The sequence below is a fragment of the Delphinapterus leucas genome, chromosome 19 (genome assembly GCF_059928025.1).
Source record: "Delphinapterus leucas isolate spDelLeu-1000000601 "Yukka" chromosome 19, BTC_Dleu_Yukka2, whole genome shotgun sequence".
Lineage (NCBI taxonomy): Eukaryota > Metazoa > Chordata > Mammalia > Artiodactyla > Monodontidae > Delphinapterus > Delphinapterus leucas.
Genome location: NC_143147.1, coordinates 7,137,285 through 7,150,987, shown reverse-complemented (window position 1 = coordinate 7,150,987; position 13,703 = coordinate 7,137,285).

The window sequence follows — 13,703 nt, the reverse complement described above, 5'->3', positions numbered from 1 at the left end:
GGGAGGGGAGGGAGTGGGGAGGTCCAGGAGGGTCACCATAGTAACGGAGCCAGCTCTGCTCTCAGGCCCGGCTGCCCCTGGGGAAGGAGATAAAACGTTTTCTATCGATTTCTGTCTGGAAAGTCATCGGTGATAAGCTCCAAGATGGGGCTGGAGGCCTGGCTGGTGGGAGCGTGCGTGGTGACTGCACACTCCCGGGCTGCGGAGTCGGACTGGGAGGTGACCAAGCCAGCAGGGGCAGGCTGGGCAGGGAGCCACATCCTGGGCTTCAACCTCCCGCCTCAGTCTCCCCTTCCACTCGATGGAGCAGCCGCACCTGGGCTGCCTGCGTCCCTCCCGGCTGTGATGTGTCAGGGCTGAATGACAGGAGGAGAGGGGCTGGGGCCCGGCGGGCGTGGTGGACCGCAGTGCTGTTCACATGTACCGTCTCCATGGGTGTCCACCTGCATCTGTGGCTTCCTGCAGTCCACAGGCGGTAGGGTCTGCCTTGTGCCAGGTGTGGGGCTGGGCAGGGAGCAACGATGACCAAAGCAGACACAAATTCATGTCCTCGTGGAGCTGACATTCTGGGGGGTGGGGGGAGGCAGACAAACACATAGATAAGTAAATACACAGGCTAGTTGTGAGGAGCTGGCTCTGAGTTACTTAAGTAGGATGTCGTGGAGAGCTGGAGGGGGGTGCCTGCCCTGCCACGGGAACAGCAGGTGCAAAGGCCCTGAGGCCAGAATGAGGGGGATGGGAGGAGGCCTGTGGGCCAGAGGCGGTCGGGAAGGGCAGGGTGGCCATGGAGAGGCCTCTGGCAATGACACTGAGTGAGGGGAGCGTCTGTCCAGATGGGCAACTACGGGACTGGCCAGGGTGTGGGCCGTGGGTTGTGTAAGTTCTAATCCCAGATATACTCTGAAGGTAAAATTGACAGGGTCAGAAAGAGAGGAGTCCAGGGCACTTGGGGGCTTTGGCCTGAGCGACTGTCCTCGTGCTTGCCTTAGGCAAGGGGCCCGCTCTTTGTGGGTGTCTGAGGTCCGCAGGCCCAGGTGAGTGAGGGTGGGGTCGTGTGTCTGCACACGCGGCTGTGAGCATGTGCCCTCAGAGTCCAGGGCAGGGCTCTCACCCCTTCCTCCACTCCTCCTGCTTTCCCAGGTGGGGCACCAGCCCCAGCCAAGCAGATCCCTGCCCACCTCCTCTCTGCAGCCCCCAGGGCCTGGGGGCTGGGAGCTGGCGAAAGGCAGAGGGAACGGGCCGGGAGGGGCCGCGACAGGCCCTCAAGAAACACTCGTGGGGTGAACGTGGGCACCGTGGATCCAATCCCTCCGGGGTTTGCTGGGGTCCGTCCTGGGGCCCCGAAAGGAGGAATCTGCCCCCCGAGCCCTCACACCTCGGGCCTCTCCCTCTGGAAGTCAGGAAGCATCCATGGGTCCATTTAGCTCTCAGGCTTCCTCCACTCCCCTCCTCCCCACATCCTGCCCAGCCTCCAAGACCAGCTCAAAGCCTGGCTCGGGGAATGCGGGGCCCAGGTCACCAGAGGGGCCCGCTGTTGCCACCTGTTGCCATGTGTCCTGGGGCAGGTCTACCTTGCGTCCACCCCTCTGGACCCGGAGCTGCGGCGCCTGTCCCGTGGGCTGGTCCTGCCAGTTTCTGACCTGTCAAGGGGGCTTCGGGAAGGTAGGAGGTGGCCCGGGTGTCCTCCCCGTGCTCACTCCCCCCAGTGCCACCCCCGGCCCCATTGCCCCCCTGCCCTTCATTCTGGGGGTCCCCGCAGGCAGGCACCGCAGGCCCCTGAGGCCCTTGACATTGGTACCACACAGGACCCGGGGTCTGTCGCTGTACATGGCTCCTCTCGGTCATGCACTGGTCACGGCCAGAGCCAGCTTCAGGAGCGGGCACAGCTCAGACCCCGCGTGGTTCTCTGTGGCCCACTGAAAACGGCCCCCAAAGACACCCACGCCCCAACCGCTGGGACCTGGATGTCACTTATAAAAACAGCAAAAGGAGTCTTTGAGGGCGCAATTGAGCTGAGGACCTTGAGGCGGGGAGATTGTCCTGGATCATGCATGTGGCCCTAAACGCCACACAAGTGTCCTCAGAGAGAGGCCGAAGGGATGTGATCCGCTGGGGAGGAGGCCACGTGGCCACAGAGGCAGAGATGGGGGCGGGGCTACAGCCACGGGCCTAGGAAGCCACGGAAGCTGGTAGAGGAGGGAGTGTGCCCGCCAGCACCTTGATTCGGCCCAGCGATACTGGTTCTGGACTTCCAGCCTCCTGAACCAAGAGAGAATAAATGTTTGTGCTTTAAGCCACCACGTTTGTGGGGCTGTGTTACAGGGGCCACAGGAAGCGAATCCTCTTACATTTTAGGACTTCTCGGCTACCACCCTGAGCCCCCTCCCTGCCCACTGCTCACTCGGAGCTGGGAGGTGAGTGTGTAGGGTAGGGGGTGGTCACTCACTCCTGCAGACCCCCAGGGGCAACTGGAGGGGAGGGAGGTGGCCGGGGCCCAAAGCTACTGGACCCTGAGCTCAGGCCTGGGCTTCTGGGGATGCCTGACCTCTGCCCAGCTCCTGGATGTCAGGGTGCAGCTGGGGTCACCCTGGAGAAGGCGGCTGGGTTCCTCCTGGCCTCGGAACAGAGGGCACAGGATGTCGTTACCCCCGACCCTTGCTGGGAGCTCGGCAGGAGGAAGCCCACAGAACAGGGCCGTGTCCACACCTGCGTGTGTGTGCGTGAGTGTGTGCGTGCTGGGGTGTGGGGCACAGATGCGCAGCGCTCCCACACTGGTAGGGAGTAGGTGTGTGTACCTGGTACAGACCCAGCTGAAAACGCAGGTGTGCCACAAGCAGCCGGCTTCCTTCCTGTCTTTAGATCAGTTTAAATCCTGTGCTAAGCCCGCCTCCAGCTGGCTGCTGGGAAACTAGATCTCAGCCGTTATTGGGGCTCCCGTCCCCTTCAGTGACGCGAAGGTACTCAGGCCACTCTGAGTCTGGCCATCTTATCTGGCAGGGCTGCGGGTCAGGACAGGCGACCGCCTCTTCCTGGCCGGGAGAGGCACCAGCAAAACTCCCTTGGAGAGGATATGCCGGGGCCACCTGCCTGGTGGAGCGGGGGAAGGGCGGGTAACTAGCGGACAGAACAAAACCAAGATGAAAACCCACATTCGATCGACCGTCTGGAGCCCTGGAGGGGGCTGCTCATAGACGTGTCAGTAGCCACGTGGGGCTGTTTGAATTTCCACTAACTAAAGGAGATAAAAAAAAATGTTTTCTGTGGTTTCTTGGTCACACCACCCACAGCTCAGGTTTTCGAAGCCACATGTGGCTACCTCGGGGGACATCACGGTAAGCGGGTGGTCCAGCATGACACGAGAGCCGTGCTTTTGAGTGGAGAGGCCTGCCCGTTTTACAGACGGGAAGGCTGGGACCAGACCCAGTTCTCAGCCGCTGGAAACTTCAGCTCCTCCAGGCTCCATCCCATAGTAACCCCAGGGCGGCCTGGCAGAGTGAGCGTCGGTGCTGCCCTCTGCACCCCTGGGCAGACGAGGGCTTCAGGATAGCGCTCGTGCCCCTGCGGGAGGTGGAGCCCCCCCGAGCCCGGCATGTTGAGTGGCCCTGTGGCTCCAGTCCTGCGTTGGGCTGGCCACCTCACTTCTCTGTGACTCAGTTTCCCTTCCAGGAGATGGGGACCGTGACAGCCTCACAGGGCTGCCACGCGGTTTCTATGGGTTAATATCTGTAAAGTGCTCAAGACACAGCCTGGTGCCCAGCAAACGCCACGTCCACTCTCTGACATTTCAGAGACGGTGGTGGTCCGCACAGAGGAACAGGCCCTGTGCTGTGTCCGAGTGACCACGGGTGCCGGGCTCCTCTCCCAGAGGCTGGGCTGGGACTCGACTGGACTCAAACCCCTACCGTATCCGTGCTTTAGCATTCACTTGACAAACGTTTACTGGGCTTGCTCTTGGGGCGCGCTAAGCTCATATGATATAAATCTGGAGCTCTGGGGGCCGTGCAGGCCAGGGAAGGCTAATCTGGGAATAAAGTAAACCAGCAGGAAGGGAAACCCAGAGGAAGTCTCCTAATGATGTCTGAGAGCTGGATCCAGCTTTACCCAAAGCTAGCCTCTTTCCAGTTACATTCACCAAATAACGTTTTTGTCATTTGCAACTCAAAGACTAATGGGAGGCCGGCTCATCCAACCCCTTGGTCCTGAAGCCAGATCCTTTTCCGTAAAAACTCTGACAGATTCTGCTTGAATGCCACTCATGAGGGGGAACTCACTACCTTCCAAAGGATGGCCAGACTGCTTGCTGCTGGAGAAACCATGCTGCTGAGATGGAGCCCAGGGCAGTGGTCCAGCTTTCAGCCCTGCTGGCTACCTGCTGGGTGACCCTGAGCGAGAGACTTTCCCTCTCTGAGCCTCAGTTTGCCACCTGTGGAATGGGTTCCCTGGCAGTGCTCATCTGGAGGACATTGAGGACGCAGGGAGAAAACGTGTGTGAAGCGCTGGGCCCATGCCACACCCGGCCTGGGGAGCTGGAGCCTCGTCCCCAAGGTGGATGAGGAAGAGCAGTTTCCACACACGTCTGAGAGGTCAACTCACGGCCAGGAAGGGCTGGCACCAGGGGTCTGCGGGGAGCCCAGGAGCATCACCACAGCCGTGACGCACATGGTTTGAATCCTTCCTGGCCACTGTGCACAGCCCGAGCTGGCGCTGTCCGTTGTCATAGTGATGGAGGCCCGCTGGAGTCCTGGGCTGTCAGTCACCTGGGCCTGTGCTGTGGGACGCGGGCATGAGTGGTTTGTGCGCCCGTGTGTGTGGGTGCGCCAGTGGAACACCTGTGCGCAAAGCTGCGCGAATCTACACGTGGAGACATGTGGGCAGCGTGTGTGCACCGTGTGTCTCTGGCCTGAGGCCGGGTGGGCGAGGGGTGGCCCAAGTGTCTGACTGCGGCCCTCGTGGGTACCCCTTCTGAGCCACAGCTTCCTCCTCTGTGGACACAGGAGGTTGTGAAAGGCAATCGCACCCGATATTTCACATAATCTTCACGTGAGTCCAGGGACGGCAAAGTTATTCACTCAACATGTCTTTATTGAGGGCTGACTGTGTGTCAGGCCCTGTGGACTCAGCGATCAAAGTCCCTTCCCTTGGGAAACTTCAGCCTGATGGGAGATGGACAGCACGCAAGTCAGTCAATAAGGACAGTGCGTGATGGGTGGTCAGGGGGCAGGCCTGTGAGCAGAGGCCAGAGGAAGGAGGGACATGCAAGCAGAGGGACCAGCAAGTGCAAAGGCCCTGAGGTTCAGGTGCTGTGGGGCCGATGTGCTGGAGCAGTGTGGGCTCCACAGCGAGGGGCGTGTCAGGTCACCGGCGTTGATGGGAGGGAACAGAGGGACCAGGGCTGTCCACAGGGCCGGGCCGGCCGGGCCTTGGATGCCAGGCCTGGGGAAGGGGTTTAGTTAAGCCCGAGGAAGCCTGGACAGCTCTTCATCTTGGAAAGGCTCAGTGAGCCTGGGGACTGGTGTGGAAGATGCATGGGGGTCCCAAGTGGTGGGTGACAAAGTGGTGGGTGACAAAGCTGTCTGCTGGTGGCAGACAGCTCCCCTCTCCTCTTGCCCGGAGTGACTCTGCTCCGGTCCCTCTGCAAGCTCTGCTCGGCAAAACAAACCCAGAACCTTCACAACTCGTAAGAAGACAAACAACACAATCAAGGTGAGCAAAAGACCCGAGCAGACACTTCCCCACAGAAGAGGTACAGAGGGGCGGCGAGCGCAGGGGACGATGCCCACCACAGCCGCCAGGACGGGTACAAGGGAAAAACGGTAACACAAGTTCAGGGGAGGATCCGGGACAGGGGACCGGAGGAGCGCTCACACGTGGCTGTGGGAATGTGAAATGCACAGCCACTTTGGAGAACAGTCCGGCAGTCTCTTATACGGTTAAATATACGCTTACCACACAATCTAGCCTTTCCACTCCTAGGTGTTTACCCGAGAGAAGTGAGAACATATGTCTGCACACATGCTTGTGGCGGTTTTATTCATAATTGCCCCAAACTGAAAACCACCCAAATGTTCATCAACTGATGGGTGAATACGCAAATGCGACACATCCCTACAGTGAAATATTATTCAGCAATACAAAAGAATGCACTGCGGGATAGGCAGAGCCATCAGTGAATCTCACACGTGTCTCGCTGCACGGAAGGAGCCGGATCGCGAGGCCGCAAACTGTGATTCTGTTTACGTGACGTTCTGGGAGCGTGGAAATGACAGGGACAGAAAATGGACCGGTGGCTGCCAGGGCCCGGGGGTGGGGGGAAGGTCAACCCAGGGGGCACCCAGGAACGTTCTGGGGGTGAGGTAAGTGTTCCATGTCGTGACAGTGGTGGTGGAGATTACACGGCTTTACATATTTGTCAAAACTCATAGAAGTGCACACTAAAAACCGGTCAGTTTGACTGTGTGTCATTACACTGTACTGATCCAGCTGCAAAGCCTGGGGCTCATGACTTCCCACCCTCCACTAGAGCCACGGAGGGACCTCCGGAGACACCACTCCCCGTTCCGTTCGGCCGCCTGAGCCTTCATCTGGCTGTGAGAGCAGAACCAAACATTCTCAGTGAATGTTTGATTGACTGCTTTGGAAATGATTCCCTCCCCAAACTGAGGGCCCTTGTTTTCAACAGCTGAGGAACAGCCGCGCCGGAATGTCAGGGGCTGCGGAGGAGGTGGACGTGCGTGTGTTGTGTGCATGAGGCAGGGCTCCGTGTGGTCCCCCGTAGAACGTGACGTCTGTGACCACCACGGGCGCTCTGGTTCCCCTCCTGGCACTAGACACGGTGGCATGACGCCCCCGCTCGCTTTGAAGTCAGGGTGGCAGGAGACTTGCTCCGGCCAATGAAATCGTGCTCCAGGAAGCAGCTTCAAGAGAGGGATTGCAGTTCTTCCCTGTCCCTTTGCCCGGACCTGCCCACCCTCACCAAGATAGGGCCTCGGCAGCCTGGGTGACTCTGACGTGTGGTGTCTCCCTGCCCGTTGGGTCAGATGTGCAGCGTGAGCGAGAAATCACTTCTTTCTTTTTCGTCCTTTCCTCCCTTCTCATCCTCTCGACAGTGTCTTTCACAGAGCAGAGGTTTTAAATTTTAATGAGGCCCAGCTCATCGATTCTTTCTCTGATGGATCACGACTTGGTGTTGTATCTAAGTCATTGCTCAGCCTTTGTTCTTTTAAGGCTTAAAAGCCGCTGAGATTTTGGGGCTGCTTGCTACAGCAGCATAACCTCATGTGTCCTAACTAATGCAGCAATTAGAACAGAGCTGTCGCGTGGCCTGCAGAGTCAGGCTCCAGAGCAGACCGTCCAGCTCTGCTACAATCCAGACAGTGGGGAGCCGGGGACCCCCCGCCCCCTGCCAAAGCTGGGCCAGGATGCCGCCGCCACCACAGCAGCCCCCCAGCGTTGGATCCTGGAGCCAACACCCCATTCCCAGGCAGGGAGGAGGCCCTCCCTCCTCTCCTTCCCGGTCTGGGGATCAGCTCGTCGAACGGCCAGAGCAATTTCGAATCCAGAAGCTGGGCCACAGGGAATCGGGGACAGGGACTCAGCTTTCTGGCCTCACTGCCCAGGGGGGCGGAGAAGGAGGTGGGGATGGGTGCTGAGGGCCACTTGGCTATGGCCCATAGTAGGGGTGGCAAGGGAGCACTGTTGCCAACAGAAGAGGCTAGGGGTGGCTGGTGGGAGGGGAGAGGGGCTGAATGGGCAGGTGGCAAAAGTATGAGGGCGCTTGGGGGGAGGGCAGGGTGAAGCTTGGCCCTGGAGAGGGCAGGAAGGTTGGGGAGGGGTGGGGTGGGGGGTCCAGAGATGGATTACTGTTTGATCCTGGCTGTGGTCCCGGAGAGCGTTCCCCCCAAAGTCATGTCCACCTAGCCCCACAGAATGTGACTTCCTTTGGAAACAGGGTCTTTGCAGATCTACTTAGGTAGAGATCTCAAGGTGAGATCATTGTGGATTTAGGGCGAGGCCTAAATCCAATGACAGGTGTCCTTATAAGGGGGAGATGCTACACAGAGACACCTGGAAGGCTGAGGACCGTGGTCACCATCTTTCCCGGTCACGGCCAGGTCAGTGTCCCCGGGGAGCAGGGGTCACCTGCCTGATCGGCAGAATTGAGGGGAAACTGAGGAATTCTTCCAGAATACTGGCTTCCCAGGCCTGGGGATTCCTGTAAGGGGACGGAACCAAGTCCAAATTGAGGGTTAAGGGCTACGACACGGGCCCAGTGGTCCCAGAGACACCGTGTGGGATGCAGAGCCGGAAATATCCGCTCACTGGCCCTTTACAGGTTTGCCGACCCCTATGTGAGTGGCCGTCCACGTGGGGCCTCTGGAAGGGAAAGGGGGCAGGGTGCCAGGCATCAGCAGGCCGGCCCAGGAAGGACAGGTGCGTGGCTGCCTCGTGTCCCCGTCGGTGACACGCCTGGCCCTGGTCGTCCGCACTGAGGTGGGGAGGGGGCAGCATGGGACCCACCTGTCAGAGGCGCTCGGAGCTGGATGGGCCTGTCCAGACAGGGACCTGGGGTGGCGGCCGTGTGGGGGAAGAGCCCCAGGAAGCCCCGTCAGGAGGAAGGAAAAGAGGAACCAGCGCCACAGTGTCGGTGGCCTGGGCGAGGCTGGGGTCCTGGGGCACCTGGGACCAACCTCCACCGGCGGCCCAAAGAGCAGTGCTGGTCATGCCCCCGCGGTCCACCAGGTGGCGCTGCTCCCCTGTCAATGACTCCCTCCTGCACCCTTTTTAAAAAATAAATTTATTTGTTCATTTGTTTATTTGTTTACTTATTTATGGCTGCGTTGGGTCTTCGTTGTTGCTGCGCTTGGGCTTACTCTAGTTTCGGCGAGCGGGGGCTACTCTTTGTTGCAGTGCGCGGGCTTCTCATGGCGGTGGCTTCTGTTGTTGCAGACCGCGGGCTCTAGGCACGTGGGCTCAGTAGTTGTGGCTCGCGGGCTCTAGAGCGCAGGCTCAGTAGCTATGGCGCATGGGCTTAGTTGCTCCGCCGCATGTGGGATCTTCCCAGACCAGAGCTCGAGCCCGTGTCCCCTGCACTGGCAGGTGGATTCTTAACCACTGCACCACCAGGGAAGTCCCTTCCACATTTTCTAAAGGGCCAGAGACACCAGGGTTCCGCCTGCAGCTCCACTCAAATGACAGCTCTGCAGGGCCACCTCTTCCTTCACATCTGCTCCCGGCCTCCACCCCACAGGAAACCAGTCTTCTTGGAAAATCCATGGTCCCCTCCCCTCACGGCTTGCCTTCCCTACCTGTCTTGTTGATAAAATAGAGGATCCCGAATCCCTCAATGGCAGGGACTGTGGGCTTCCCGGCCCGAAGTCCACGACAAGTGCAGGGGACTCGGTGTGGAGCCCCCGTTGGGAGGAGACCCGCAGATGAAGAAGAGCTGGAAGCTGGGGAAGGGGAATCAGAGGCAGAGACAGTACCTGTTCCCGCTGGAACTCACGGACACAGACAACAGAAACGTATTCTCTCCAGCTCTGGGGGCCAGAAGCCTGAAACCAGTACTGCTGGGCCAAGATGCAGGTGTGGGCAAGGCTGCCTGCCCCCAGGCTCCAGGGGAGGGTCCCCTCCAGGAGACCTGCTCCGGCTTCGGCGCCTGACCCCCCCTTGGCCATGGTGTCCGCCCCCTCAGTCTTCAAGGTCAGCATCTCACCCCCCTCCGCCCCACCTCCCTCCTATAAGGAAACAGGGGACAGTAGGCAGGGCCACGCCGACCCAGGACAACTGCCATCTCAAGATCCTCTACTTAGTCACACCTGGAAACCTCTATTTTTTATTTTTATTTATTCTTTTTGCCGTAAAAGGGAACAATCACAGGCTCTGGGGGTTAGGACATGGACGTGTCTGGGGCGTGTTTCGGCTGCAGCAAGTGTCCAGGGTGGAGGTGCTGTCTCAGGTAGGCGATGTTGAAGCAGAGGCCTAAAGGCAGCGGGTGAGGGCGTCCAGCAGGCCCCAGCCTGGCCCGTGGTAGTCGCCCAGTTGGCCGGTTCACCATTCAATCAATAAATGAACAGCAGTCCGCCACTCTGTCCTAAGCACGTAAGCGTGGCTGCAGCTCCACACTGAACCTGATGCAGGTCCCAGCAGCAGGGATGTGCAGCTGCTTGTATCTTCTGGCAAAGCTGAGCGTCAGAACAGGATAATCCACAGCTCGGGGCCCCTTCCCACCACTGCGGGCCCCCCAGTGCACCTGCCCATGGAGGTCAGGGCGAGGATGGAGACCCGGCTGCAGGCTGGCTTCTGTCCTCTGAGTGGCACGGCACAGCCTCTCCCCCATCACTTAGTGCTGACCCCTCCCGGGCCAAGGGCTCGGTGACTCCCTTAGGGCCTGCAGCCTGGACTCCCTGCAACCCCGATTCCCTGAGGCTTCACAGGACCCCCTGCTCCACGAGGCCACCTGCTCTCTGGACACTGGTGGGGTGGGCTTGGGGCTGTGCTGGGAGGTGACCGGCCCTGTGGCCGCGGGGCCAGGCCAGACTCTGACCGCTGTCTCCTGGCCCTTTTTCCCCACCGCCCCCCACCACCACGAGCCTGGTGCCGAAAGCAGCCAGGACCAGGCCTCAGGGGGGTTTGCACTTGAAATGCATTTCCTGCTGGCCTCCAACCTCGCCTGGAAGGTCCCGCCCTGGCACCTGGGATCACAGCTGACCCGCCATGGATTTCTGGAGTGTCCACTGAGCGCGTCCTGAGGGCCGGCTCTGCCCCAAGCACTTGGCGTGGTTCCCCTCATGCCCTCACATCTGTTCTACGAGGCCTGAGCTCACCTTCAAGGGGAAGAGTCTCGGCAACCAGCCCAGGAGAGTGGCCAGGAGGCGGCAGAGTCAGGAACTGGGCTGGGCCTGCCTGGCCCCCCGTGCAGGCTCGTCCCCTGGGGCTCAGTGTCGGGGGCTGGGTTCACTCCCAGAGCTGCTGGCGTGGCCAGCACTCCCTCCCCGCCTCACCTTCCTCCCACTGCTCCTGGGGTGGGGTCACCTCCCACAGAAGTCACTGCTCTGGAGCCCTCGTCTTGGGGTCTGCTTCCGAGGGGACCGCAGCCTGAGACACTGCTGAGCCCCACGTGGGCCAGGCCAGTCACATACGTGGCCTCACTTACCCCTCCAGGGTCCTCCCTTACACAAATACCCAGTAGACATCTGCCCTCGAGAGTCCATCGGGCCCCCAGCCTGACACCACGGTCCCCTCAGTGATGCCGCACCATCACAGCGGGCTGCTAGGTCCTCGCCCACCCCCAGGATGGGAGGGGCTGCTAGAGGCCGCCCCCAGGGCTGCAGCAGCAACAGGACGAACACTTGGCATCGATCTGGGGACAGTGGTGGACACGGCCTGCAGGGCTCTCCTGCCCGGACAGCCTCCCGTCACGGCCAAAGGGGCTGACGGTGGTGGCGTGAGGACCACAGGGCGTGACCCTCTCGGCACCTCCGTGATGCTGTCCAGCCCTTCTGTCTTTGTGAGATTAACCAGGGGGGCTGCCCCCTTGCCTCCTGCAGCCCCGGCCCCCGAATCTCACCCAGGCCATCCCCAGGGGAAGCTGGGTGGGCAGTGAGGCAGGCAGGGGAGCACTGCCTCTGTCCAAGCGGGTCCCCCCACTGAGGGCTGCCTGCCTGGAAGCTGGACTTCTCTGAGTGATGGAAATCTGGCTGTTTATCATTCTTTCCATTTTCCTGCATTTTAGATATTTTTCTTACAAAGGAAGAACAAAAGAGTCAGTAAGACGTGCTGGTTTAGGATGGGCATTCGGAGGACTGCGCAGCCTGGCTGGGATTGTGTGCGGGTCGGTGTTCGTGTCTCCCACGTGTTCCAAGAATGAGTACAGGGATCATGACAAGGGCTATGGTTACCCAGCTCCTGAGCCTGGCCAGGGCCCCCCGCGCACACCCCATCCCTTCCAGCAGCTCCATCTCTAGTTCCCACTTCGCAGAGGAAGACAGAGGTTCAGAGAAGTCCCACAGCCAGCCCCAGTGGAGCTGGGACTCCAGCCCAAGTCTGGAGGGCAGGTCGTGTCTGCACAATTCCGGGGGGCGCTGTGCCCACTGCAGATTCCTGATGTGTGGGCACAGCCCGCGTGGCCCAGCGCGGCAGTCCCAAGGCCGAGCGAGGCGGGGCCTGCCTGGCCTGTGAGGAGTCAGGTCCTGCATGCATGAGGCGGGGGTTGGTGGGGGGGGTCCCACTGCCCAGGTGAACAGGGCGACGCAACACAGCTCCTCGGAGGCTGGCGTGGACCTCAGAGCTGACGTTTCCCTGGCCAAGCTTCCCTTCTTAGGAGGAAAACACAGAATGTAGGGTGACTCCAGCAGCTGTGTTTAAATGCCAGAGTTCACTTGACCTTCAGAAGCAGAGAAAACTGTCTTGTTTCTCACAAACATTCCCATCTCTCAAGGAAACTCCTTTACTTCCAAACACAGCAGTTCCACACTGACCACGCCTGCCAGGCATCACTGTGCAAGTTGTGCACCGCCTAACCCTAGGGAGGATGTCAGTCATGTCCAGGTCTGCAAATGTACCCCTGTTGGGTTGCACAGTGCCCAACCTGTGCAACTGGGCATGGTGGCCCTGAGTCCCAGAAACATCTCCACTAGGTGCACAGGTGAGCGGGTCCCCTAAAGCTGTGAGTGGGCAGGTGTGCTTACCTTCTTGTTGATATACATCCCACAAAAAAGGACGTGGAGGTTGACGGCCCACCTCCCAGCGAGCATCTGTGCAGGTCCTCCTCCCAGCAACAGTGGTGCGTTTAAACATTTCTTTTGTTTCTTCAAGAAGGTCAACCCAGAGCTGGAGCTTGTCATACAGGGATGGTTTGGAGGCGTCAAAGGGAAGCTTATGAAGTGGGAGATAACAGACTTCGCAAAGCCCAGTGATGGGTGGGAACAAGAAGCTCAGGGCTCATAAACCAGCCACTGGGAGTTGTGCTCACGCTTCACCTGGACCGTCTTATCACAATAACCCCATGAGAATGGAGGTATTATCACCATTTAAGAGATGAGGAAACTGAGGTTTAAAGGGATTTGCTCCAGTCATGTAGCTCAAGGGCTTATCTCCTGCCAGCCCTTTTCTGAGAGCTTTACTTGTGTTAGTATAGGGAGTCTTCCCAGTGAGCCTATGAGGTAGGTACTGCTATAATTTCCATTTTATAGATGAGGAAACGGAGGTGCAAGGGTTTCACGTACAGCCAGGGAACCACAAGCTGGGAGAACACAGAGCTCACATCATAACCCCTGACAGCTCCGGTGTCCCTGTCTGTGGATGGGGGAGATGACAGAACTTCTTTGGGCTGGCTGGAGGCTCCAATGAGACCCTAATGCCTGGACGAGCCCCATTCAGTACCTGGCACACAGTAGGTGCCTGGTCCGAGTTCGCTGTTGTCACCCTGTTCTCAGTCCCGGACTCCTCCCTCTGTTTCCCACATTTGGCTGAACGTTGTCTGCCTGGGAGCACATCCTCCTGCCTCCGGCTATTTTTAGTTCCATTTCCTTGGAATTCTGGATTCTGCCTGTGAGCCCAGTGGTTATTTGCAGCTACGGTGGAGCGCTGTGACAGTCCCTCAGATTGGAGTAACTGAGAATGCTGTGTTTATTCTGCAGAATCCACGGATTCGGCCACCACCTTCACTGGGGGAATGACTCACGGACTTTCCTTCCATCTCCCGG